Source organism: Pan troglodytes, chromosome 8, assembly GCF_028858775.2.
Source record: "Pan troglodytes isolate AG18354 chromosome 8, NHGRI_mPanTro3-v2.0_pri, whole genome shotgun sequence".
Taxonomy (NCBI): Eukaryota; Metazoa; Chordata; class Mammalia; order Primates; family Hominidae; genus Pan; species Pan troglodytes.
In genome coordinates, this window is record NC_072406.2 from 77823495 (window position 1) to 77848694 (window position 25200).

The following is a 25200-nucleotide window of genomic DNA, read 5'->3' on the forward strand; positions in this document are numbered from 1 at the left end:
TCTTTTGAGCATATTTCATTTTCATTCTTTCCTCTTTCCTTGGTGTTTACTTTTCAAACCATATCAAATGCCACATACTTAGGATGGAGTTGAGTTTTCTGTATTTGAATATTTTATTAGGCATCTTAAAGAATAAATTCAGTACAATGTCATGTCTCCCATTGGAATTGAGGTCTTTTCAGTAGGCAAATGGCTAATTTCATTTCTAACCATTGCTTTGTTGTGGTCTTTTTCTTTTCTAGAATTGAGATATCTGTCTATCTCAGTTTTAACTCACACAATTTGCAACTTATGGGTAATTTATTAGTGATAGATTTAGTTGTACAGCAACTAAATATTAAGTGTTTGGTTTGGGGACATTCTAATAGAGCTGGTCTGTTATGGTGCTTTTTGATGAAGATATTAGACTTAATAAAGTTTCCTTCAGCTACATCTGTTAAGTTCCTTTTAACAGGAAAACCATTCATTAGTATTTTAAAGCTTTTATAGTTTTCTTTGTGTGTTTGGAAAGTGTCTGAAACATTCTAACACTAACAAAAAATTGAAGTTATGCAATAATTCCAGGAATTACAGTTTGTCTTGTTCCATATGTACTATTTTTATCCTCCTTTCAACTAATCTTAAATGTGTTAAGCCCTTTTCCTTCATAAATTTTGATTTTTTAAAGTAATCATGTATGAATTATTATCATATTAAGACTTCCAGCTAGCCAAAAACAATGACTATCTAGGTCTCTATCTTCAATTATTTTCCCCACAAATATAGAACAATGAGGAGAAAAAAGTAAAACTACAGGAAAACCTCAGCATAATTTCAAGACAAGAAATGCCCAAATGTCAAATTACCTAAAAGTATAAAAGGAGAAAAAAATGCCAAGTTATGGCACATGAACTCTAGTGCTCCTACTCTATGAAGCAAAGGCAGGTAAGAAAAATGCATGGAATGGAGAAATATGCAGGAAACAACAGGGCCTAATTTTAATGTAAAACCACAGTCAGAAAGAATAATTGATCCTAAGTCTAAAAATACTATAGAAGTTTCAGGGAAGACCAGGGAATAGATAAAGGGAAAGGACTTACCAGTATATTTAATTTGAATAAAACTTTGTAGCTTCTGGAGGAGGAAAAAAATGAAAAAGGAGAATTAGAAACAACTTTTGGTAATTAGGTGGTTAAGGGAAAAATTTATGGTGCTAAAGACAAAAAATAACTAAAAATTCAAGAGACATGACTTCTCTATCCACCATAAAAACTAACAAACAAAAAATTTAGTAAATGTCTTGATTTTGCTGTGTTTACAGAGTAATGAATTTCCAAAAGGGACTAGATTAAAATAAAAATTTATTAAGCAACACTGAAGTAAGGCAGGAATCAATCAAGCTAAAAAAAATAAGATACAGACATAAAAAGTTTCAAAAATAAGGTAATAAAGTGGAAGACAATAAAGAATCACATTTTTATTGAAAAAGAAAAGCAATAGAAAAAAATACTTAAAACTTTAATACAATAAACTGTCAGAGTTAAAATATTTTACTCTACATATTTGAAAGGTTCATCAAGTACTTGGAAAAATAAAACCAAAATGAACAAAGAAATATAGTAAAAATATTAGTTTAATAAAATATTCGACATTATTTCCAGGCCAAAAAAAAGTCAAATAACTTCAAAAACAACAGAAAAAACTTAAAATGGCAAAGGATTAATGAAAAACAATATGCACAATAAGACAGAAGTGGAAAGTATTTTTTAACTTAATAAAAGTAGATCTGAATAAAGTAATTTATATGCAATTATACTTTCCATCAAATATCAAGGTTATTGTGAGGAAAAAAAGCAGTTTTCAGAATACTTAGAGAATTCCATTTCATCCATGTACCCATCTTAAGGTATCTACTAAAGAATTAGTTTCATCACCTATAAGATGACTGAGAAAAATCCAGCAATAGGATGGTGGTAAGTGTGTATATATGACTAATGAAAATTGGGACAAAGATGGAATTTATTTGTTCTGACCAATCTTACATAATTATAACAACAAAATAATGACAATAAGGAATTATAACTCATAAGTATCAATTAGTCCATACTTAAATAAATAATTGAATGAATATATAAATGAATAGATACAAGAATAAATAAATAAATCATAGCAAGAAATAGTTATTCCTCAAAGTAGACTTCCAATTCAGAAGTGTAAAAGAATTGATGGAAAGAGAAAATCACCATCAGCCAAATACCACAGTAATAATATTCCAGGCAGAAATAATGAATGGAATCTAACATTAATGAGTACAGAAATATTGAAAACCAGGATATTTGCATCGCCTTAAAATATCTCCACATAAAATATTTATTAAATACAAAGAAAAAAATAGTAGCATTATAATGAAGAATCACAGAACTCCTGATACAATATACTTCAAAAGACACCACGTAGCTTCTTTGGTTATGTTTTTCTAAAAATGCATAACATTGGTTAAGCCATCAAACATCAAAATATCAAACTGAAATTGAAAGACATTCTACAAAATAATATGCCAGTTATTTTTAAAAGTATCAAGGCAATGAAAGATAAAACAAGACTGAGAAACTATAAAGGACTGAAAAAGACTAAGAAGTAATGATGATACAGTACATTGTAAGAGCCGGGATAGGATCTAAGTCCAACAGTATAACAGTAGTGGAACAACTGGCAAAATTCACATAATGTCCACAGGTTAGTTAATAGTATTCTATCGATGTTAATTTCCAAGTTTTGATAATTGTATATATCATGGTATGTAGTGTTTTAAAAGTAATGAACTGGCTGAAGAATATATGGGGATTCAGTATTATTTCAAAAATTTTCAGTAAATATAAATTATTTCAAAACAAGAAGTTCTAGATTTGCTATTTCCTAATGACTAATAATATTGAGCATCTTTACATATATTTATTGGACATTTGTATATCTTCTCCAGAGAATGTCTATATAAATCCTTTGCCCCATGTTAAAATAGGATTGTTTACCTTTTTATCTATATCCTAATAAGAAAGTTTTTTTCATTTGTTTGTTTTACTGTGGCAATACCATTGAAGAGCATTTCACTATTAGGTAATTTTCGCTTTAAAATTTTTCATTATAATATTTTCACTATGTAAATGTCATTGAATTTTGCACTGCAGGTAGATAAAATGTAGTTTTACCAACAAAATTCCTTGAAGCAGTTATGAAAATCGCTCTAAATTAACATACTGGCCCACTTGAAAAATAGGCACATGATTCAAAAAGTTGAAATACCAACAATAGTAGCAAATCTATGTAGGAGAACACTGCTTGGATATGTCTATGAAGATATCTAGAACTTGGGACCTTCTTTAAAGTTCTTCTGCAAAGCTAAAATTCCCCTAAATGTTTGCATAGGGGATGGAAGGACCTAACCTGACCTATTCTCTCTTCTGGTCCTGAAAGACAAAAACTGGACCAAATCTATATGACTGTAATAGAGAAGAATGTTTCTGTGTCCCAGCAAAGTATCTAGAAAAGTAGATCAGAAGATAGCATGGTTACTTGTTTACCAAATCTTACTAATTGAAGTCATTCTTCCTTCCTTGTGAAGTTACTAAGGATGGTTAGGAGTTAGAACAAGCACATTCAAGAAGACATAGTGTATATTTTATCCATTAGCACCAACCTGAGAAGGAAAAGGGAATTTCTTACCTGTAACTAAATTGGTGATATATCCTGGTTTATAACTGTATGTCTTATATTATGTCAGATGATCCCTCTTTCTCTCAAAGTTTGGACAATAAATAATATGGTTACACTACCCATATATTAATATAATAATAAATAAAATGTTACCATATGTTCTTCTGGATTTTTTTTTCTTCAAGTGGATCAGCCACTTTTCACTTTATCTGGAGCTTAGTGAGTTTGGATTAAAGTTAATCAGGGTAAATTATTAACCAATATGACAGAAAAGCTTTTTGCTGAGAAAAACTATTTGCCTGAAAATAGGTGTTTTTCTTCTTTTCTCTCCACAACATAACATCTAGCCCGTAGTTTGTTCCCACATATCAGAAAGCATTGTTGGTTCCATCAACAGAATAGGACACTGAAAAATTTAGATAGTTAATGTATACATGAGAAACATTGGAGTGCAAGAAGGCTGAAGTAGACTTGGAATATTGGACATAGCTAAGGTGACCCTAAATTGCCAAAAAGAGGAAACTCAACAACCACATTAGGAAAAACAGTCTATCTGGGATGCTTCTCATGCTGCCGGATAGTATTTGGTATAGGACACTCTTACTGACTCAGGGAATGTATCCTTTATATTTGCCCACCTACAAAGATTCATAGTCATTGTGGAGTTTACCTTTCCTTCCCTCCTTCCTTTCTCTTTCTTTCTCTTTCTTTCTTTCTTTTTCTTTTCTTTTCCTTCCTTCCTTTCTTTCTCTTTTTTTCTCTTCCTTCCTTCCTTCCTTCTTCCTTCCTTCCTTCTTTCTCTCTCTCCCCCTTTCTCTCTTTCTTTTTTCTTTCTTTCCTCTCTCCTTTCCTTCCTTCCTTCCTTCCTTCTTCCCTCCCTCCCTCTCTCTCTCTTCTTTCTTTCTCTTTCTCTTTTTCTTTTTCTTTTCCTTCCTTCCTTCCTTTTTTTCTTTCTTTCTCTTTCTTTCTTTTTCTCTTCCTTCCTTCCTTCCTTCTTCCTTCCTTCTTTCTCTATATCTCTCTCCCCCTCCCTCTCTTTCTCTCTTTCTTTTTTCTTTCTTTCCTCTCTCCTTTCCTTCCTTCCTTCCTTCCTTCCTTCCTTCCTTCTTCCCTCCCTCCCTCTCTCTCTTCTTTCTTTCTTTCTTCCTTCTTCCTTTCTTTCTTTCTTTCTTCTTTCTTTCTTTCTTTCTTTCTTTCTTCTTTCCTTTTTCACTCTGCCTGGATGAACAGACTTTTGAAGGGCTTTTCCAAAAAAACCAGTCAGCAGAACTGGAATAACTACCTATAACTACCTAATTCTTCAAATGCACGGACATCAATGTACAGCTACAAGGATCAAGAACAATCAAGGAAACATGCCATGACCAAAGGGATAGAATAACATGCCAGTGACCAGCATGAAAGAAACGAAGATATATGAACTGTTTGACAATCCATTATAACTGTTTTAAGAAGGCTTAATGGACTTCAATAAAATTCAGAGAAACGATTTAACAGAATAAGGAAACGATAAGTGACCTGAATGAGAAATGTGGAAAACATCCCAAACCTGGAGAAAGATGTAAATATCTAGGTACAGGAAAGTCAAAGTTACCAAAACAGATTCAATCCAAATAAAACTAAACTGAGTCAAAGTGACAAAAAACAAAGAGAGAATACTGAAAGCAACAAGATAAAAGGAGCAAATAACATATGTAGGAGTTCCAGCAATGCAGATGCTGCTAGAGGACATTATCTGAAGTGAATTAATGCAGAAACTGAAAACCAATTATCTTATGTTCTCACTTATAAATGGGAGTTAAATTTTGAGTACACGTTGGCATAAAACAGGAATAGTAGACACTAGGGATTCCAAAAGGAGGAAGGGGAAAGGGCTGAAAAACCTCCTGTTGGGAGATTCAGTATCTGGGTGATAGGCTCAATAGAAGCCCAAACCTCAGCATCACACTATATATTCTTGTAACAATCCTGCACATGTACCCAGGCTGTACAGCACAAAAAGAAATATGATCCACTTGGAAGAAAGAGAAGGAAGTGAACACAGAACTTTGCTTTAGACTCCAATAAAAGTTGAATTACAAAAAAAATAAGCAAAGGACCTGAATAGAAATTTCTCAAAAGAAGATATAAAATGAACAGTGAGTATATGAAAAAGTAGTCAACATTACTAATCACTTAAAAATTCAAATTGGAACCACAACAAAGTAGTACCTCATATTTGTTAAAAAGGCTATTATCAAAAAGACAAAAGATGACAATGGCTCATGAAGATGTGGAGAAAAGGGAACCCATGTACACTATTGGTGGGGATGTAAATTAGTAAAACTATTATGAAAAATAGTTTGGAGTTTCCTCGAAAAATTAAAAAGTGAAAAAACCATTTGATCCTGAAATCTTACTATTCAATATATATCCAAAGGAAATAAAATCAGTACATCACAGAGATATCTGCATTTCTCTGTTTACTGCAGCACTGTTGAAAATAACCGATATGGAATTAACCTGCGTTCATCAACAGATGAATGGATAAATAATATGTGGCTTGTCTAAAAAATTGAATACTATTCAGTCATAAAATGCCACTACATGGGTAAAACTGGAGGACATTATTTAAGTGAAATAAGCCAGGTACAGAAAGACAAATATTGCCTAATCCCACTTCTACATGGAATCTTCAAAAGTTGATCTCACAGAAGTACAGAGTAGGGCTAGGCACAGTGGCTCATGCCTGTAATCCCAGCAGTTTGGGAAGCTGAAGCAGGAAGATCACTTGAGCCCAGGAGTTCAAGACCTGCCTGGGCAATATAGCAAGAAAAGAAGAAGAAAAGAGCAGGATAAGGAGAAGAAAATAGAGAGTAGAATAATAGTAGTTACCAGGGGGCTGTGGAAGTTGTGAAGGGGTTGGGAAGATGTTGGTTGGTCGGTAGATGGGAGGAATATATTCAAGAGATTCATTGTATAGCATGGTGACTAGAATTAATAATGATAAATTGTATTCCTAAAAATGCTAAGAGAGTGGATATTAAATTTGCTTACCATAAAAATGATGACTATGTGAGGTAATTTATATATTAATTAGCCAGATTTAACCATTCCACAATCTGTATATACTTCAAGACATCATGTTTGCATGATGAATATATACAATTTTATCTATCAATTGAAAATATAATTTTAAAAAGAAAATGTTCTTCAAAAGGCCCCAAATATTATAGAAACTAAAGCAGATTTGTGGTTTTCAAAAGCTTGAGAGGGTATGTGTCTGGGTTGGGACATAGGGAGTAACTGGTAATGGGTATGAGATTTTATCTGGTGTGTTCTAAAATAGATTGTAGTGATGGTTATAAATCTCTGTGAATACACTAAAAGTCCTTGAACTATACTTTTTAAATGAGAAAATGTTATGAGATATAAATTATACCTCAATAAAGCTATTAAGAATATATCATGGCTGGGCGCAGTGGCTCACACCTGTAATCCCAGCACTTTGGGAGGATGAGGTGGGCCGATCATGAGGTCAGGAGATAGAGAACATCCTGACCAACATGGTGAAACCCTGTCTCTACTAAAAATACAAAAATTAGCTGGGTGTGGCAGCACGTGTCTGTAATCCCAGCTACTTGGGAGGCAAGGGCAGGAGAATCGCTTGAACCCGGGAGGCAGAGGTTGCAGTGAGCTGGGATTGTGCCACTGCACTCCAGCCTAGCGACAGAGATAGACCTCTGTCTCAAAAAGAAAAAAAAAATATGTCATAACACACATATTGCGATGTTGCTATTAAACATAATTTGCACCAGTACCATTGCATAGAATCATAACCATGCCTAAACTGTAAAACAGTGTATTATATATAATTTATAAGCATTCATGTGATTAAAAAAACGTAAAAAATTGTAAACTTTATGTAGGTTTTAAAAGTCATGGTAGCATACAATGGATGTGTAACAATTCTTTGCTACCATTTAGGTGAATATTTCAGTTGATTACACCTTTGTGCTTGGTGATTTTAGTAATTTTTCTCAAGAAAATAGAACCCATTCAACATTGAATATACACAGCTAGCCTCTAATACATAGATTAGCCATTCATTTTGTATCTTTGGTTTCATTGTAGGTACTTTCCTGTCTGTATGAGTGTAGAAAATTAACACTCAATTTTAATTCTGTTGCAAACTTCAAATCATGGTGGAAGGTGGAATTTTTAAGGGAGCATATCCATATTAAAATGTATCAACACTGTAAAATAGTCTGAGTTGAATTGTGGCTCAGCAGGATTACCAGACTTAAAATTTGTCAATTTATATTTCCTCTGCTAAAAATGTCAATGTTAAGTTTGTAAAATTTGAGAGTAGAATAATAAGAGGTAATGTTATATGTTGTAAGTGCCTTCTGAAAAAATACATACTCTTCTTTTCACCTTTACCATGTAGTCTGTGATTAGCATATCTATCTATAATAATCAGAGCCATTTGTTTCAAAGGCAACAATGTCGACTGTGGTGAACATATGCCAGTCTGCAGAGATATTAGTTATACTCCATCCATATAGTGTGTAAGATAATACATAATTATTCAGGAGCCATTTGGATGAAGAAATAAGTTGCTTGAAGAAAATAGTCATAAAGTTCACTTCTAAATTATAAAATAATAATTGAAGGCTGGCCCTTGCATTTGAAAATATTAAGATATTTAAGTCAGCTACATGCCAGATAAAAATATACCACAGGCCTCCAGAAAAACTGAGCAAGTATTTAGAAAATGGAAGCAACAGCTTACAAGATATCATTTTAATGGGTTTATAAAAGCTCATGTCTCTAAGGGACTTTTTTTGCTCAAGAAAATGTCATGGAGATGTAAGTCTCAGACAGTGTTTATGAACAGTATAGTTATTCATAGTTTTCTTTACACAATACCTATGGTCTGTGTGTCAAACTGCCTGCATGCATTTATGATGGCTTCCTGCCATATAAAATCTGGCTGACTTAATCTCTGTGAACTTGTGTTATGAATAGAGCTTTCATACACCAACTCACTCAGAAGTATCCTTGATGTAAAATAATTTTTATGTAGTTATTCAATTAAAGCTTGTAAGAAGAAAATGTAGATGCTTTTAAATCAGGCATAGGTTAAAAGTAAGCTCATATCTGTAATTAACTCATTAAGCTGCTTGTCCTATTGATAGAATTGAGAAATTGAATTATGAAAAATTTTTTAAAATATAAAATATGTTTATTTGAGTGGAAATGTGTTGATAATTCACCTGAAGTAAAACAGAAAATAAGAGACAGAAACAGCTTGAACCCGGGAGGTGGAGGTTGCAATAAGCCAAGATCAGGCCACTGCACTCCACCCTGGGAGATAGAGCAAGACTCCCTCTCAAAAAAAAAAAAAAAAAAAGAGAGACAAACAATGCAGCAGAGAAAATAGTCTAGCATTTTTATGGCTAGGATGTACTTCCAGAGAGTATTATTTGAATAACTTTTCTCCCTGACATTTACAATAAAATAATTTAGCCAAGTAACCTCATTGTTAAGGGGTAGAACCCCTTGGAATCTTAAACAAATTAAATTTTGATACTTCTAACATTTCTTAGACATATAAAAATTTAATATTTATTAGATTTATTTAAATTTCTTCTCATTTTTGCCATCATTAACATTGTAATATATCCTACCTGATTACCATAGTTGTATAGCTTAATACAGACATGTAAAGTCATTGTCACAAAGCCTAACACACAGTGAGCTCTGTCTAAACAGTTTTATGTTAATTACTAATGAAATTCACACCTAAGAAAGGCATTTTTTTCAGAAACGAGTTTTGCCTTTGCATCCTTTCATTTCTCTTATCAGTTTTCTCTCTCCTCTTCCCTACCCCTCAATTTCTCTTGACGATTTCACACTCATTTCAAGATCTCGTTGTTAGTCCCCTTTCATCCAGTAAGATTCTTTCCTAAGAAGCTTTCTCATATTGAATATGTCTTATAAATGTATATTACATAAAGTACAATGCCTGATGGTGCCTCATCATTCTTACATTATTTTAACAACTCAAGATTTTTGAAGTGGAAGACATATCCTTCCATTCACTTTTACAACTTTCATGTAATTATACTTGTCAGAGATTTAACACAGTTGACTACCCATTTCTTCCTATTACACACCATCTTTATTTTTATCTTCACTGGTCACTCCTCTTTAGTCCCCATAGTTTGTTCTTCCTACTTGAGTAAATGTTTAAGTGATGGACTTCTTCAGGTCCTGGTGCTGAATCCTTCTCTATTTTCTTTCTTTAGTCCCTTCTAGGAACTTCTATTTCCAAACCAAAATTTCTAACCTATCCTAGATAACCCTGAACTCAAGCCTTCCATTGCAAATTTAATATAACTAAAATAAAAAAAATTATTCCTGCAAACTTCCCCTTGTTCAGTTGTCACATCTTTGCCTATAGAACATTTTAAAAATATTACCTTAAAACTAAAATTTTAAAAAGTTAGAATTTTTAAAATGATAACTTTCACCCAAATTCTTGCTAATGAAGTATCTTGACATAATCCCTGCTTCCCTCTTTTTCATTGACTCTTATAAATGTACCTAGACAATCCATTACTGCTTTTCTAACTTAATATGTTGAATTATGATAATCGATTTAATCCATTTCAAATTTCTTTGACTTCATTTTTTTCCTTTCATACATTCCTTATAGCTAGGGATAACCATATAATTCATATGTGAAAAAAGAGACTTAACCACAAGTCAACTGACTCATACTGACATACTGCTCATTTAAATTAAGTAATGTGGGTGTACTAAATAAAAATTATTATTATGTAATGGTTAGGTTAGCTATTGTATTGAAATCAAACAATTTCATGATCTAAGATATCTATTATTATTCTTATGATTCTCAGTACTATTTCTTCTTTAGCAATACTTCTGTTTAATATTTTCTTAATAGTGTAAAAATCTCAGTTAAACTGCTGCTAACAGTTTACTTTTTTTGGGGAAATGAAGTGATACCCAGATAAATACATTTGAAAGATATAGTTGAAAGGAAAGAAAATCATTTTAAAGGAATAACCTTCAATGCAGTAAAGGTAAATTCAGTTATAGCTAGCATTATTTCTAATACTGTACCATATGGAATCTATTACTCTCAAATACACATATATTTAAAAAGTTATTGATTATCTGTTATGTTCCAAGCACTATTCCTAGCACTTAGGATGTAGCCATAACAAAATACAGAAAAAGTCACTGCCTTTATGGAACTTATATTCTAGAGAATGAGAGAGAAAACACTTTAGTATGTAATATGAAAAGTGGTGGTAAGTGAGATGAAGAAGAATGCAAAATCAGGAGATGGAGAGTGATGGTCCAGTCTGAGTGAGTAGTATTTCGTATTCCACACAGAACAAACAAGTAAGAAGTCCTAAAGTTGGAGCACGTTCTGTGTATTTAAAAAACAAAAGAAGGAGGTTGACATAGGTAATAAAAAGTATTTTGTAGTCAGAGTAAAAGGACATGAGTTTAGAGAGATAAGAGAGGATCTAGCTCATGTAGTGCCTTGAAGGCCATGGTAACAACTTCGTATTTTAGCCTTAATAAGATGGAAATGCACTGAAGGGTTTTGAGCCTAGAAGTGATGTGACATAATTCAGGGAATTACTCTGAAAGGGAAACCTATAGAAATAATTTCTCTATGGAAGATAGAGACCCTTTAAATACTGGCAGGATAGAGCAAAGGGATTTCTCAGTCAACACGGAATATTGAGTCTTTGTAATACAGTGGTACTCTATGCAGGAAAACTCCAGAATATACAAATGTGAGGAAAAGAATCTATTTTACTATAAGTAAAAGTGACAATTATTATCAATACTGTTAGTAACCTGACTTCTTTAGCTTTTGTAATTTCAGTGACCATACAATTGCAACATCTTATCTATATAATGAGTGATTAATCAGTGAGTCTTTGTGTGTGTGTGTGTTATGCTACAATAATAATTAGCCTCATATTTTCATTGGCTTATAAAATAGCAAAGTTTATTTCTTACCTATATGGCAGGTCAGATTCTATAGATTGATTACAGGTCAGATTTGCTCAAATCAAGCAGCCTAGATATGATGCATGCTGATCATATAGCATAAGTAAAGTGAAAGGCAAATTATAGAAACATCATGGGTCTTATTACTGCCACTTGGATATTGTGTGTGTTAAAAATAGATAATCAGTACTGTGAAGAAAAGTCAGCACGGAGACAAAGAATCTCTCAGCAAGGCAACCTTTACTTTCTGCAGAAAGGGTGCTGCTCACAGATGCAACAATGGCGAGAGCACACTTGAACAAAGGAAAAGCAGACATATTTATCCCTTACGCATTTGGTTTGTCCTTACTGCTGTGTCCTGCCTCTATTGGCTGGAGCTGGACCTCACAGTCTTAAACTGATACCCGATTTGCTAATAACCTAAAAGTTTTCTAAATAGGTAAGTGCAAGGGAGAACAAAGAAGGAGAGAAAATTGCTTATGAAAGGTTTAAGGAAGCAATAACATTTCCAAATAAGGAAGAGGCATAAGCTATGAGCTAAGACTTGCCTGGGCCTGTCCAGACATGCCTGGGTAAGACAAAGCAACTAACTGGGCTAAAGTGTAAGAACTAATAGTTGATAGGAGGCTTTAGAGTAAGAAGCTATTATTTCTAGTGTCTATTATTTTATTTTTAAACCAAGACGAGCTTTGAAGGGAACTTTTTTACTTTCTACAGTGTGTGACACATGTGCTCATGGATTATTGTCTGAAGCAAGTCATGTGACCAAGCTTAACATCAACTGGGTGAAGAGCTATATGTTCCTTTCTCAAGAGGCACTACAGGTGACATGCCAACGGGCAGGTAAGATCCTCTCAAATGAAGGGACTGTGAATATTTGACTGATAATACAAATATTTACTGGATATTTTACAGTGATATTTACAAATATCACTGGCTAACTTTTCCCAGCTTGATATCCTGAAAGAGGCACAGTTTCAGTAGTCAATGGTAAATTTACCTTGATTGCACTGAAGGCTATTTCTTTAAAACTATTTTCTTTCCTTTTGACTATTCCATGTATCCTTTCAGAAGTAAACATTGTTTTTACCCCTTTAAAAAGTCTACTTATAACATCTACTTAATTTGGAATTTATCTAACATTGCCAGTTTGATATAGATACAGAAATTTAATGAGAAAATGCAGTTCTATATTTAGAATATGGATTCTTCAAGATGTTTCTGACACGCATTTGTTTTCATTGAAACATTAAAAAATTATTTAGCTAACATCTGAGGAGCACATTGAATTTTATACAGTTCAACTTTTTTAAAATGAAAGAACTAGTGTTTCTTCTAGAAGGGAGAAATGGAGATTAGCACCAAAGGAAAATTTGACTCATTCTTTGTCTCATTTGGTCTTGAAGGTTGGAGTCTGAATAAGAGAAACTATGTCCAGGAAGTGTATCTTATGAATAAGCAACTAATACATCACATTTTCATGGAAATTATTTTTAAATAATCAGAGTTAGTAAATTCAGTTTTTGTCTGATTTTTTTTAACCCTAAGGCAAGCTCACAGGCCATACTTAAAGTTGTAAATATAAGAATTAAAGAGTAAATTTCTAGGCAGAGCATGGCAAGGTAGATGAATGGATTCCATTAATGTCTGTGGAACCAACGGAGTTAAATCCTTTTTTCGTTTGCCTCAAAAACGAAGCCCTAAGCAAGCTTTGCAAATGGCAAGAGTAATAACAGTTGAGTCATGAACCTAAGGCTCTTAGTGTTAATGCTCTAATTCATTAAACCAACTCTTTTCCTGATGGAAGTTATTTTCTAAATGGTTTCTAAGCCAAAATGCCTGGCATAATTAAAATTTAAATTTTGGTTATTTTCTTCACTCTCCCCCATTTTTAAAATTCTTTTATTTATTTATTTATTTTTTATTGTTATTATACTTTAAGTTTTAGGGTACATATGCACAATGTGCAGGTTAGTTACATATGTATACATGTGCCATGCTGGTGTCCTGCACCCATTAACTCATCATTTAGCATTGGGTATATCTCCTAATGCTATCCCTCCCCCCTCCCCCCACCCCACAACAGTCCCCAGAGTGTGATGTTCCCCTTTCTGTGTCCATGTGTTCTCATTGTTCAATTCCCACCTATGAGTGAGAATATGCGGTGTTTGGTTTTTTGTTCTTGCAATAGTTTACTGAGAATGATGATTTCCAATTTCATCCATGTCCCTACAAAGGACATGAACTCATCATTTTTTATGGCTGCATAGTATTCCATGGTGTATATGTGCCACATTTTCTTAATCCAGTCTATTATTGTTGGACATTTGGGTTGGTTCCAAGTCTTTGCTATTGTGAATAGTGCCGCAATAAACATACGTGTGCATGTGTCTTTATAGCAGCATGATTTATAGTCCTTTGGGTATATACCCAGTAATGGGATGGCTGGGTCAAATGGTATTTCTAGTTCTAGATCCCTGAGGAATCACCACACTGACTTCCACAATGGTTGAACTAGTTTACAGTCCCACCAACAGTGTAAAAGTGTTCCTATTTCTCCACATCCTCTCCAGCACCTGTTGTTTCCTGACTTTTTAATGATTGCCATTCTAACTGGTGTGAGATGGTATCTCATTGTGGTTTTGATTTGCATTTCTCTGATGGCCAGTGATGATGAGCATTTTTTCATGTGTATTTTGGCTGCATAAATGTCTTCTTTTGAGAAGTGTCTGTTCATGTCCTTCGCCCACTTTTTGATGGGGTGGTTTGTTTTTTTCTTGTAAATTTGTTTGAGTTCACTTGTAGATTCTGAATATTAGCCCTTTGTCAGATGAGTAGGTTGCGAAAATTTTCTCCCATTTTGTAGGTTGCCTGTTCACTCTGATGGTAGTTTTTTTTTGCTGTGCAGAAGCTCTTTAGTTTAATTAGATCCCGTTTGTCAATTTTGGCTTTTGTTGCCATTGCTTTTGGTGTTTTAGACATGAAGTCCTTGCCCATGCCTATGTCCTGAATGGTAATGCCTAGGTTTTCTTCTAGGGTTTTTATGGTTTTAGGTCTAACGTTTAAGTCTTTAATCCATCTTGAATTAATTTTTGTATAAGGTGTAAGGAAGGGATCCAGTTTCAGCTTTCTACATATGGCTAGCCAGTTTTCCCAGCACCATTTATTAAATACTTTGTATCAAATACAACTCTTCAAAATGTATGACAATTTTCTTATTTGATAATTTTAATTTCATGATTTACAAAATTAAGCTCACTAAATATGAAGAAAATTCACAACTGAATGTATTCTAAATCCTAGGGAAACATTCCCTAAATTGAGTCATTTAATAGTTCTGGAACAGGGATCAGCAAATTTTGGCCTGCAGCCAATTTTTTAAAATAACGTTTGTTTACATATTACTATAGCTGCTATTTTTGTGCTACCATGGCAGAGTTGAAGGAAAGGAAAAGAAAGGAAAGCAAATGCTTCCTTCTCCATAGTACTCAGATGCCTGCCAAGGTGCTGGAGCTATGTGACATAGAAAGAATTTAGTAGTTGTTTTTTTTTTTTTTCTCCTCAGATTCCTACTATCCTATAAAATTGGAACTTTAGTCTTTTTAATGGAAAGATGATTTCATTCTTCCATTCATTTTGATAGGTTTGTCCCAATAACAGGAATATGATTTAAGTCAGCTATAACTGTGTCCACAGTTTTCTTTGTTAATATCACAAATCTCTTGTTTTAGAACATAGGATGAGACAAGACAAGATCTTTTATATGGCTGGTTTGGAAAGTGTCTGCTATGGAGACCCAAATTTTCCCACATTTAAGTACAGAGGTGAATTTGGTGGGGCAGGGGTGGAGTCGCGGGTGGATAGTATCAAACCTAACTTTGACCTTCAGTTCAAACCAAGTTCTTCAATAGACTTCTTCTAGTAATATACACAGAAACTGATATTTGGATTCCTATTTTTTTTTCTAAATCACCCAATTGACTGAGAATTTGGAGATAGGGGAACAGAATTAATATTATGCCCTAACTCCAGCCCCAACCCTCTAACTTTAGCACTCCTGGGGCTGACCAGGAATTTCCCCTGGCCAGGAAAGAAACACATTTACTACCAAATCCAATACGTCAAGTGGACAAAAATTTGTAAATTGAGAGGAGAAGTACTTCTCTCCCTTTAGCACACACTGTTTAGCCCATAAAGTAGAATCATTTTCTTTATGGAAGCATAGAGAGAACATCTCCCTTCTCTCCACATCTAGCCCAAAGCTTGGTCCCTTCAGACCCTCTTGGCCTTGAGGGCACACTGTGATTGACAAGTGGGAAGAAAGTCAGAATTCCCTTTGTGGCTGCAATAGAAAGATATTCTTCTGAAAAATGAATTCCACTATTTATATGTGAATATAGAGAAATTCAGGGCTAGCTTCATGGATACATGACCTGTGCACTTGTACAGAGTCCCATGCTTAGAAGAGTACAATGTTTGGTTTAATATTCTGCTATCCCTGTCTCAAAATAGGCCCAATAAATTAGGTAGCTATCCTGGGTAGGGTATTAGAAGTCACATTCTCTTGTTAAGTTCAACCAGAAATAATGCCATATTTTGAAGTTTATGTTTTCCCATGTATACTTCTTAATTGCTGCATTTCTCAGTTGGGAAAAAAAAACTGGTGTAATATTGCCCACAAAGAATCTTCATTTAAAGTTGGTCAAATTATCATTTATGTTTTCCCCACACAGGATGGGTTACACCCAGAAATCTCACATTTAGTACTTTGCTTAAGCAGATTATTAAATGTCTGTCCATGAATAACTTCTCATAGACTTGCACAACCACAACACATCTTTAGAAGTAAAACCCCAATTTATGTGTGAATAATGATTTGATCACAAATCCAAGTGTAACAATATTTGGACTGAGAATATTGGTGGCACATAATAGTTACTAAATACATCAGTTTATTTACATTTAATAAATTAGTTTCACAAAAGACACAATCTAAAATTCTATTTTCATGTAGGAGGCAGTTTGTAAAAAAAATATTATTTGGCTGCTATTAAGAATAACTAATATTATTCTGTAATTATAATTTTAACATGCACCTTTGTTAATAAAACAGCTACCTGAAATGGATATTTTAACTGCCGTATCTGCTTATTCTGGCCTTAAATACTATTTTGGATTAACTAATTCATAAATTCTTAAATTCCTAATCAAGTTGCTAATCACAAAATGCATTTATTTTCAGTAAATTCACAAATTAAGCAGAAAAAAGTATAAACCTAATAAATTGAACTTTTAAATAGTAGTGATTTTTTTCTATCTTCCATTTTTGTTTCATTTTGTTTACAATGACTGAAATTATTTGCTATTTAAATACCTGCATTAGTTAAAGTTAAGATGTTGTAGTAAGGATACTCCAAAATATAGTGGCTTAAATAAAACATTAATACAGTTCTCTCTCATGAGACAGAGCTGAGTGGTGCAAAACATAACAGCTCTGCTCTATAAGGCCATTCGAAGACCTGTATTTCTTTTATTTTCTTACTATGCTGTTTCATAGAGTTGTCCTTGTCTCAATGGTTGAAGCTAGCCACCGCTATATCCAGTCTGCTAGTGGGAAGAAGAAAAGAGGAAGCTTAAGGCAAAAGGCTTCATTTTATTTATTTATTTATTTATTCATTTACTTATTTATTTATTTATTGAGACAGGGTCTTGCTCTGTCACTCAGGCTGGAATGCAGTGGCATAATCATAGTTAACTGCATCTCCAAAGTCCTGGGTGCAAGCAATTTTTCTGTCAGCCCCCTGAGTAGCTGGGACTACAAGTGCACACCTCTATGCCTGGCTAAGAGGCTTCATTTTTAAACAGGTGACCTACAAATCACATGCCTGACTTTTACTCAAATATCATTTTTCCAAACTTAGTCATGAGGCCAAGGCTGTGAGTAAAGTTGGCAGCCATGGTCCATGCACCTAACTAAAAGTCAGCAACCAAGAGCGAGAGGGAGAGAGAGAAGGAAGAAAAACCATACTGTGGTTACAATTAATGCTATAATATCTCAAGTGTTTAAGCTGTTGTAACTGACACATAATTCTAATAAGGTCCAAAAGATATGAAGGATTTAATGTGTACAGCCTCTTAATCCTTGGCTAAATGGAACTAAGTTAAATTAAATGGTTGGAATTACTATATTCCTTATTTCACTTGTAAATAGCAACATAAAGTACTATTAATAAATACTAGAAACATTTCAAATATGGAATATTATAATCAGGAATTTTATGAGAATTTAGATACCTATATTTGGAGAAGCAATACTTCTCAAAGTTCCATCCCTTGGCCTTGCATTGGTCTTTTTGAAGTTGGGTTGTTTGCAACATAAGAATATAATTACAGTGAATATATTTATTTAATATAATTTATGTTCCTTATTCTTAAGTTTTCTCTTTTCTAAAAATTTGATGTTGGTACATTTTCATTAATAAACTGACAAAAATATAATAGGTTTTGGATATTGTTGTGAATTCCACATTCCTAAAATATAAGTTGGCCATCCATTGTGGTCCACCTATTAAAATAAATAAATTAATTAATAAATAGTACTGGTGCATAAGATCCAAAAACATTGTGGCCGATAATGTGAAGAGTAAATGGGAGTTTTCTCCATTATGAGGTTACATTGCACAATGCAACTCTGAACAAAAGGTATTCCGAAATAAAATCCTATATCTAAGGTAATGTATGATGAAGAAACAACACGGAAGCCTTAAAGGATTTGCCCAAGTTTGCACGATTTGGCAAAGGCATTGCTGGCCCCAGAACACTGGCTTCAGCTTATTTCTTTTTTTTTTCTATTGCATAATAAAAGCAATGTTTTCCATCGTGTAAATGGTGGAACATAATTCCTCTGGATATTATTATTTAAAAAATAAATTGTAAAACATGCCAAATAAGTTCATGAAAAGACTACAGTAAAAATTAAAAAGGAAAACTAGTGTCTTTATTGCAGCCTTTTCTAAACTAAGGTGCTTTGTGAGTTACCAGAGAGGGATAGAGGACAGAGCATTTTACACAGCTTCCTGTCTTTGAATGAGCGTCCCATTATTTCTGCTCACTGAGAATATTTTTTGAGAAACATTTCTCTCTTGGAAATGATTTTAAGCAGACCGTCAACAAACTTTCAAAAGCTTTCTTGTATCAGTATATTTCAAACTCACACACACCTTAAGTTATGCCATATGACTTGCACATAACATGCAGCATACTGAGATACCATTAACTGAACTTTCCTGTATTCAAGTGTAGGGTTCAAGAGGTGCAAACCAATGTTTACTTTTCTGTTCTTATAAAATTCTGGTGCTTCAGAAGACCAAGAAAATACATGAATTCAGGAACTTTCACCTTTAAGTATTCAAATGGCATTTGGTTTATAATGGGCACTAAAGAAATATGTAACACAGATCACTTACGATAGCATCCCGCTGCAGTCTTTAAAATTAGTCCTCAAGTGATTGAAAACATTAGAGGCACGTCTTTTGTCATTGTTATATGTGAAACCGCAACAGCAACCTACACCTTCCACACAGGCATGCACATACACACACACACACACACACACACACAAAATTAAGACAATTGGAGCTAAAAAATACAATATCATAACAGGTTATCCCTTTTTGTACTTGTGCACATTTTTTATGTACTTGCCCTGATTTAGTATTTATTTTTTTTGCTGGGTTCCCATTTTCAATTTTCTTCATCCACCATTTCTTTTGTTTTTTATATGTGCTACTATTCTCACTCATTCTTTTACCCATAAACATAACTCATTCTTACTGAGTCACAAATGGCTCCAAGGCATAGAAATATCTTTAAAAGACCATTTCCAAAGTCCAGAGATTTTTTTTATGTTGGTCAATAAATGCTACATGTTTGGGCTTGATTCACACTTTACAAGAAAAGAGTAATGGAGATGTGATTGGAGTCAGCTAACAGGTATTTTTTTGGAAAGACGTTTGGTGGAAGTGTCACATTTTATCTTAGTTGACTTGTTTGACGTTTATTAAGTTTCTCTATTGAGGTTTATCTAATGTTTTTCTCTTGATCAGACTGGGGTTATGTGATCTTTTGAAGAAGGCCACAGAGCTAAAGTGCCATTCTCATCAAATTATATAAAAAGTACATATTTTCAACATGACATTACTGTTGATGTTGACCTGAGGTAGTGCTTGTCAGGTTTCACTGCTTTAGAGTCATTCCTTTTTTCCTCTTGCCATACTGTATTCTGTGAAAGAAAGTCACCATTTAAAAATCCAAACTAAAAGAAGTGAGAGTCATTTTCCACCTCCTTGAGGGCAAATATCTACATAAATTATTTGAAACTGTTCTGTAAGGGAGTATTGTCTCTTCTCTCCCATTTATTAATTTATTCATTTATTTATATCTGTATGGACTCCCTGATATTTATTTTATTATTTGGGTTATAATCCAATAGCACTTTATTGTGTTGCTCAAATTGTCTCAGTTTTGACAACTGGGAACTCTTTCAATGGCTCCTGTGTCTCTTTGACATATCCCCATCATTATGGTGTTGTTTATGTTTTATTTTATTTGTTTTGTTGTTTATGTTTGTTTTATTTATTCTTGCTAAGTCCTAGAACGTGCCATTTCTACAAGGAGCCTTGGTTCATTTTACTGGAGAATTATATTAGAAACAAAAATCTGGGTGATAGGTATCTGTGAATTCTTTAATAAATCCACCCCTTCTCCAATTGAAAGTCATATTGTCCTTGTGATAGTTTGCTGAGAATGATGGTTTCCAGCTTCATCCATGTCCCTACAAAGGACATGAACTCACCATTTTTTATGGCTGTATAGTATTCCATGGTGTATATGTGCCACATTTTCTTAATCCAGTCTATCAATGCACGTTGTGCACATGTACCCTAGAATTTAAAGTATAATAAAATATATATTAAAAATTTTAAAAAAACGATTAAAAAAATAAAGTAATATTTTATATAAGCTCCTGTAATGATAGTATGCATTGAGTAGTTGCTGAGTGCTGGGCATAGTTTTAAGCACTTTATCTCTACCTCCGCATTTAATCTCTAAAATAAGTCTTTGATATCAGTACTATTGTTTTCCCTACTCTGTCCAGAACGGGGCTAATTTCTCAAGGTCACACAGAATAGTAAGTGATGTAATACAGATTCACACCCATGCAGTCTGACTTCTCTAGTGTCACTTATTCAGAAACTGGGTATTTTCTCCATCGTTTTAAAACGACAATCCTTTCTTTGTTTTGTTTTGAGAGGAAGTTTTGCTCTGTTGCCCAGGCTAGAGTGCAGTGACGCGACCTCGGCTCACTGCAAACTCCACGTCCGGGGTTCAAGCGATTCTTGTACCTCAGCCTCCTGAATTGCTGGGACTACAGGCATGCGCCACGTGCTCTGCTACTTCTTGTGTTTTTTAGTAGAGACAGGGTTTCATCATGTTGGTCAGGCTGGTCTTGAACTCCAGACTTAAAGCGATCCACTCGCTTCGGGCTCCCAAAGTGTTGAGATTACGGGCGTGAGCCACCGTGCCCAGCCAGAACTTAATCCTTTCTTTCATTCATTGTAGTTTTTTGAATGTACAGCTAATTTGCTTCTTATATTAAAAAAAAAACATTTCTGACATTATGGAAGCGCTCCTAAAAACCTAAAAACTTTATGAAAATTAGGCACTGTTCTATTTGCAATACTTTATCACACTGTATTAAAATTGTACATATTTAAATCTCTCTCACCACTAGCTAATAAACTTCTTAAGATCTGGAATTTCATCTCTTATATCCCTGATCTTGTCATTATTTATGCTTGCAATACATCTGAATAAATGCATGTCTACTTTTTGTTATGAGGCTGCAAGAAACTAATACATCTGATTCATATTAATGTTTCATTTTTAATAATTTATACTCGACCACATTGTAGATATTTAATAATTAATGAATGAATGAGTATGGATCTGTGAAATATGTCTTATCACCCCTATGTGGATGAAATTTGAATGATATTTTTTAAAACAGAAAATAAATATAGGAAGACTAGGTCTAAATTTCCTCAAGATATTTATGCTAGGAATTTTTTTCTCTAAATAGTGTGTAGTCCTTCAATTATTTCAAATTGTTGTAAAGATTCGTGGACTTTTATTTTGCTTTGTTTTGTCTTAGTCTACAATTAGTAATTTTTAACTTACCTAATAACTACAGAACCCAAGGTAAATAAGATAATAGTGTTTTTTACAAAGGAAGATTGAGTAAAAGGGTAAATTTAAAAGAATTGTGGTGGACCAGGCATGATGGCTCATACCTGTAATCCTAGCACTTTGTGGGGTGAAAGCCAGAGGGTCACTTGAGGTCAGGAGTTCAAAACCAGACTGGCAACATAGCAAGACCCTGTCTCAACGACAAAAAAAAATTTAAAAAATTAGCCAGATGCAGTGGCACACATTGTAATTCCAGATAATGGGGAGGCTGAGGTGGGAGGATCCCTTGAGCCCAGGACTATGAGGCTGCAGTGAGCTATGATCATGCCACTGTATTCCAGCCTGGGGAACAAAGCAAGATCCTGTCTCTAAAATAAAATAAAGTAAAAGTAAAGATTAAAAAAAGAAGTTGTGAATACTGAAACAGAAGAGAATTATTTTAGGTACTTCAATATTTATTTCTGATTTCTTGTCTCTGGCCAAAAGGAAGAGAGGGGGAGTTAAAACTGAAGTGAATTTAGTCCTTTATCATTATTCAACAAATTCAGTGGACAGAAAAATATAATGGATTTTCTAGGAATAGCTTCTGTTATTTTAGAAATGCTGAAAGTAGATTAAAAGCTGCATAGTTATTGACCTAAAAATATCCACTGCTAGAATTTTTCTTTCATTATTCAGAAGCAAATGCTTTGCTAAAAACCTATAAATAAAAGTACTGATGTTTTTAAGTATGTTTGAAGAACTCACTTTTGGAACAATTGCATCAATCCAAGATAATGTTAATCTATTGGAAAAAATTAGAGACCATGTTTATTGGATATTTAACTCTGTGTGGAAAGTAATTTCTTATTCATCTCTCTGCTCCTTCTTACATCTAATAGTGTTTAGCCCATAAGAGTCGATGATAAATATTTATCGTATGTCTGCATAAAATACAGACATAAAATGTCTGTTTAAAATTAATTTTAAGTCAGTTTTCTCATAGAAAAACTGTGGTTTAGCATATTGTTAACTTAAGCAGGTATTGACATAATAGTTATTGAACTTAAACTTTACTATTTTTTTAATGAAAAATGTTTTGTATAAATTCACTTATACAACTGTTATTGTACCCTCTGACTTTTTTTGGAAGAAGTAAAAATTATATTATGCAAGGAAATTTTTGACAGAATATAAGGGACAGATAAATTCAAAATGTTTTTTATTTTCACAATTGCATTCAGTCTTATTTTCCATTTTAATAATATATTTTCATAAACAGGGACAAATGAATCATAAAAAGTAAACAAATTGCAGCCTACTAGTGGCACTGATGCTTTCCCACAGATTCTTAGGTTAAGTCTGTAAAGAAATAAAATCATTAATTTGAAATGTTTCTAGGTTATTTGTGCCCCAAACTTAATAGTGAAAAAAAGTATACCCAGATTTTCCTTTACATTTGCATTATGGATACTGTTTTTTTTTAAATGTTGACTTCACAGTAATTCACAGCCTATAGTCCACTAATTGTGACATACATAATTAATATTTGTTGGATTAAATTTCACTGTTCATTAACATGACTTTGATTAAGAAGGCTGACCTAGTAAATTTCCACAATAAACGATGTTAATATTACCAGTAAATTCTAGTTAAGTTCCATGCAAAAGCTGTTTTTTTATCTTAAGCAACCTGAGTTATCAAAATATCTAACCCTCATGTATTTTAAGTATTGTTCTGGAGATTCATCAATTTAATCAAAGCTATTGCTTCAGTCCTGATAAGTAGTCTTGTAAAAGACTCTAAAGTACTGTACAGGTTTATAATCAGCAAAAACCGACAAACACATGCAATATATTGGACAATGTGCCCCAAATATTTTATTACTCTATTTATTATATTTTCCAATGAGTTGTAGAATATAGTTTACAAATCATTACATTGACTATTAGCACATTATGAGCCTTCAACATATTCCATTACACATGAAGAGAAAACTGAAGTCTTAAGATGAATGCAAAAACATACTTAAAACAATAGCTCTAGAGGAAGATATATGGTTTATAATTCTCCATATAGTCTACCTGATGGCAAAAAAAAATCTTAAATCAATAAAAAATTTGCTGGTCTTACACTTTCTTTGTGCCCAGTGTATATAATCTCTCATTCTCTTAATATATATGTGAACTCACAACTGATTCTACACTCAATATGTTGTGATATTTTGTTTTGGTTTAATATGTGAAGAAAATCTGGACTCACATAGACATGTAATTGAAAAAGGGAGGAGTATTTTAATAGCCTTATGATTGGTGCAGTTAGTCCAATTTGATGTTACACCCAGCTTTAAAAATAGTAGTTTCTTAAAGATTAGTTGCAATTTGGAATGAAAATTGTATCAATGAACTTCTCATAATCTGTTTAATTTCACTGATATATCTTAGATATAAAGTGAATTTTTGGTAAGGTCACTGATCATTTGAAAAATTATCAGTTTACTGGGTTGTGTAGATTTCACAAAAGTTGATACCCTTAACTAGGCTAAATGTTAATAATCACATGTTAATATCACCATTGAGCTCATCAGAAACATTTTCTTGTACTGAGAAACTGTCAAGCTCATAATGGTGGATAAAAGTTTTGCAAAATTCTGTTTCTCTTGAAATTAAAATTTCATTATTTGCAACACACACTGTTAGTTGTTTTCCTTTAAGTAAACAGTTCTGTTCCTTAACTTCGTAACACTAAATTCTGAATAACAATACTTTGACGGTCTTTCTTTCAAGTGGAAATGGTGTTTAGTATCAACAGATAGCTACATCAGCTCACGAGTCAAACAACTGCACAATTATTTTTCTTGACACAATCTTCATACTTGGATGGGCAGCAGAAATGCACTTTATATATATTTCTCATTTTCATCATATAGAATATAAAAAGACATGTTTTCAAATTAAAAGATTTAATAAAATTAATAATTTTCTAAGACATTCTTAGGTGAAACAGGTTTTTTTTTTCACATGTGTGGCGGGAAAAATTATTTGGTATCACTGCCTCAATTCCTGATAACACATCAATGATTTTACATATCACTGCTTTTGTATCATGAATTCAAATGCATACACAGTGAGAAAGGCAAATACTTTCTTAGCATTATTAAGAAAAAGTTTTTTATTGGACCAGCTGAGAGGGTTACAGTGAAATTTGGAGCCAAAAATCACAGCTTAATAACTATTGTTC

At 33.2% G+C, this 25200-nt stretch overlaps 1 long non-coding RNA gene across 3 annotated transcripts in view; it reads left to right on the top strand.

The window, feature by feature from the left end:
• LOC107966702 (uncharacterized) overlaps positions 1-25200 on the top strand; it is a 108504-nt gene that overhangs the window by 32735 nt on the left and 50569 nt on the right. For all 3 annotated transcript variants that reach the window (XR_010146909.1, XR_010146911.1, XR_010146910.1), the window contains exon 5: positions 12451-12576. This is a non-coding gene — a long non-coding RNA (uncharacterized LOC107966702). The remainder of the gene's footprint in view (positions 1-12450; positions 12577-25200) is intronic.